Consider the following 4731-nt stretch of genomic DNA (forward strand, 5'->3'; position numbering starts at 1 on the left):
TGTCGGAGCACGACTTAGAGGCATAACCGCATAGTAGGCATGTCGCAAGAGGGGTAATCTTCACACATCCCATGTACTGAATAAGAGAGGGATAAAGAGTTGGCTTACAATCGCCACTTCACACAATACATAATTATAGCATTACATCATTCAGAATACAATCAAGGTCCGACTACGGAACCAAATAAAGAAAGACAACCCCTAATGCTAGATCCCCGATTACCCCAAGTGGGCTCCACTACTGATCGACTAGAAACGAAACAACACAATGAACACGATCTTCATCGAGCTCCCACTTGAGCTCGGTTGCGTCAACTGCACTGGTATCATCGGTACCTGCAACTGTTTGGAAGTATCCGTGAGTCACGAGGACACAGCAATCTCACACCCACGAGATCAAGACTATTTAAGCTTAAAGGTAGGAAAGGGTAGTGATGTGGAGCTGCAGCAAGAATTAGCATATATGGTGGCTAACTTACGCAAAAGAGAGCGAGAAGAGAAGAAAAGCACGGTCGAGAACCTAAAAGTGATCAAGAAGTGATCCTGAAACTACTTACGTTCAAGCATAATACGAGACCGTGTTCTCTTCCCGGACTCCGCTGAAAAGAGACCACCACGGCTACGCACGTGGTTGATTCATTTTAATTAGATTAAGTGTCAAGTTTTCTACAACCGGACATTAACAAATTCCCATCTGCCCATAACCGCGGGCATGACTTTCGAAAGTTCAAATCCCTGCAGGGGTGTCCCAACTTAGCCCATCACAAGCTGTCACGGTCAACAAAGGATATTCCTTGTCCCGGGAAGACCCGATAAGACTCGGAATCCAAGTTACAGGACATTTCGACAATGGTAAAACAAGACCAGCAAAGCCGCCCGAATGTGCCGACAAATCCCGATAGGAGCTGCACATATCTCCTTCTCAGGGCACACCGGATTGTCCAAACTTTCGGTAGGCCAACCCAGAGTTGCCCCTGGTGGCCACCGGCGGCTGACAGGTTGGACCAACACTCAGAGGAGCACTGGCCCGGGGGTTTAAAATAAAGATGACCCTTGAGTCTGCAGAACCCAAGGGAAAAAAGGCTTAGGTGGCAAATGGTAAAACCAAGGTTGGGCCTTGCTGGAGGAGTTTTATTCAAAGCGAACTGTCAAGGGGTTCCCATTATAACCCAACCGTGAAAGGAACGCAAAATCAAGGAACATAACACCAGTATGACGGAAACTAGGGCGGCAAAAGTGGAACGAAACACCAGGCATAAGGCCGAGCCTTCCACCCTTTACCAAGTATATAGATGCATTAATTAAATAAGAGATATTGTGATATCCCAACATATCCATGTTCCAAAATGGGACAAACTTCATCTTCACCTGCAACTAGCAACGCTATAAGAGGGGCTGAGCAAAGCGGTAACATAGCCAAACAACGGTTTTGCTAGGAAAGGTGGGTTAGAGGCTTGACATGGCAATATGGGAGGCATGATAAAGCAAGTGGTAGGTATCGCGGCATAGCAATAGAGCAAGCAACTAGCAAGCAAAGATAGAAGTGATTTCGTGGGTATGGTCATCTTGCCTGAGATCCCACAAGGAAGAAGAAGAGTCCATGAAGAAGACAAACGGACGAAGCAACACCGGAGACGTTATCGGAACTAACCCGAAGAAGCAACACCGGAAAGAAGAAAACAACATAGTAAACAACCACCACATAAACATGGCATGATGCACAAACAATTATGATGCATGTCCGGTTTAAAGAGGCATGGCATGACAAAGTGCACAAGCAAAACTACAAGTTAAGTGGAGCTCAATATGCAACGAGTTGCATATTGACGAAACACCACAACAAGTTATTTAGTTTGATCTCGTTTATGTACCCAACAATATTTAATATTGATTAACATGAAAAGAGGTGAGCAAATGAAAACTACCTATCTAGGCAAGTTTAAACGAGGCTGGAACAACAAACAACAAGTCCGGAAACTCCTCATGTGCATAATTTTTGGTTTGGTACTGTTCTGCCTTAAAGCATATTTTAGAGAATTTAAACATGCAAGATGAGTGCACCATGTTAAACTATGCATTTTTCCACCCCGTTTGCATATAAACTTTATTAAATTTGAAGCTACGATTAATTAGTTATGAAATAAATCATTTAATGTTGATTAACATTAAATGAAAAACAAATTTGAAGCTCGTTTATGTACCCAACAATATTTAATGTTGATTAACATGAAAAGAGGTGAGCAAATGAAAACTACCTATCTAGGCAAGTTTAAACGAGGCCGGAACAACAAACAACAAGTCCGGAAACTCCTCATGTGCATAATTTTTGGTTTGGTACTGTTCTACCTTAAAGCATATTTTAGAGAATTTAAACATGCAAGATGAGTGCACCATATTAAACTATGCATTTTCCACCCCGTTTGCATATAAAGTTTATTAAATTTGAAGCTACGGTTAATTAGTTATGAAATAAATCATTTTAGCATGCTATTTAAGAAAATTTAACCAAACATCAATTTTAAACATTTTAACATGGTTGAAAGTGACATATCATGAAAGTACATGAAATTCTAAGCATTTTACATATATGACATGTTTCATTTGGATGCACGGATATTTAGATATGAGCAATGCAATTTTTAATGGCATTTCTAAAAATATGCATGCACTAGATATAAGACAAAAACAAAGAATGAAAAAAAAACGTTGCGGACCAAATGCAATACACTGTGCAAGGCCCCAAACGGATCTGGCCTGAAGTGGCTGAGTGTAAGGGAGCAAAAATGAATAATAGAAACAAGAGGCTCCAGGGACTCGAACCCCAGATCCCCTGGAAAGATGCACGCTGAGACAACCACTAGGATGAGTGTGTGTTTGGGTTAACAAAGGGACGTCAGCGTTAGATGAAGAAGGACAAGGGCTTGAACTTGGGGAGGCAAAAATTGGTGTAAAAAGGGCAGCAGCCCTCGGGATTTGATCCCTGGTCGCCCGGGTGCAAACTGGCTAATATAACCAGTAGCAACAAAAGTTCCCTTGATATTATTTGTAGACAAACTGTAACTGAACCAACAGACGAGTGAACCTGACTGAAAATAACAAAAAACAAGATGAAAAAGAAATAGGGGCGCCTGGGATTTGATCCCCAAACCACTCGGTAGAATAGTTGCTGCTCTAGCCACTGAGCTAGGGCCTCCTTGTGATATGAAGCAAGACCGGCCGAACAAATAGCATGTGCATCTCACGACCAGGACGAAACTGAAGCATGCGCATGGACGGGGACTCGCCGGCGACGGAAGCCAACAGCAACAACTGCTGTGGTTTTAGAGGACCGGAGGGGGTGCGGAAATCTTCTAGGGAGGCTACGGTGGGGCGTGCGCGGGCATGCAGCAAGGGGCCGAGCAGAGGAGCTAGCGAAGCTGCTACCATGGCGCTCATGGAGATCGAACTCCTGCCCGCGTGGATTAGGACCTAGAGGTCGAAAACGAGCGCTAGGTAAAGGCCGGGAGGGTGAAGGGCTCACGGCGGGTAGGATGGTGTAGTCGATCGCGCTCAGGGACGAACGGAGGCGGCGAGGGAAGGCGCCGACCGGCGCTGTCCATGAAGTAGCAGGAAGCAGGGGAGAAGACTACGATGAACTTGGCGACGCAATGGAGGTGACCTACTGCGGGGAAGACGCCTGAGCGAACATAGTGGACGTCGAGGAAGAAGATGGACATGTCGGAGACGAGCTTGACGCCCTCCGGCTACGAGCACGACAACGGACGCCGGCGGGGTTTTCTCTTGCATGCTCTATTCTTGCATAAGAGGAAGAACCAGAGGAAGCAGAGGCCTTGAGATGGCGGCGAGAGGGGAAGAGGGAAACCCTAGGGCGCGGGGCTGAGGCTTATAGGGTGAACTGGATCAGCTCCGACCATCAAATCAGGGCTGGCCGACGTGGCATCGGTGGATGACCTGCCGTACGAAAGGAAGGAGATGAACAGGGGCGCTCGGGCTCTGCTCACGCTGCTGGTGGGCCGGTCCGGGGGGGAGGAGGCCCAGGTGGCTGTGGGAGGTCTGCTACTGTTGGGCTGCCCTCTGGTCTGCTACTCTTGGTTTTTTTCTTTAATTATCTTCAAGCAGAAAACAAAGAGAAAAGCCCAGGGTGGAAGGAGAGGTGTATGAGGAATATAAAAATATCCTCATGATAATGGATTACTGCCCTATTTGATAAAATTGGTTTGGGCTTTTTTTTAAAGAAGAAAAATAAAGCAAGTTTGAATATAATTCGAACTTGAGTCATTTTTGAACCTAACCAAAACAATTCCAGAAGAGGTGAAACTTGGCAGAGGGGTTTAGGACATGGTGCTAGAATTTTGGGGAAAACGTGAACATTAAAGGAGGAGGGTAGAGGTGCACTTGCAAAAGTGAAGGAAACGAGAAGGAGAGGTGGAGATGAGGGCGGGGGTGATGAAGCTTGGATCCCAAGGAACATGCCACAATGGAACATGCTACAAGATGAATATGCACATGATGATGGGGATATGCAAAAAGACACCAAGCACAATGCAAACACAAGATGAGGCCATGATGCAACAATGGATGGCAAAAGAAAAATGACAAACAAAGACAAGACAAAGCAATGGGAAACAAAACAATCCCAGAATGAAACCCACAAGATGAAACCACTTGGTATTAAACATGACAAGGTCGGGTACATCTCCAATTATGGAAGTTTTACATCTGGGGTGTTAC

The sequence above is a fragment of the Triticum urartu genome, chromosome 2 (assembly GCF_003073215.2).
Source record: "Triticum urartu cultivar G1812 chromosome 2, Tu2.1, whole genome shotgun sequence".
In the NCBI taxonomy this organism is placed as follows: domain Eukaryota; kingdom Viridiplantae; phylum Streptophyta; class Magnoliopsida; order Poales; family Poaceae; genus Triticum; species Triticum urartu.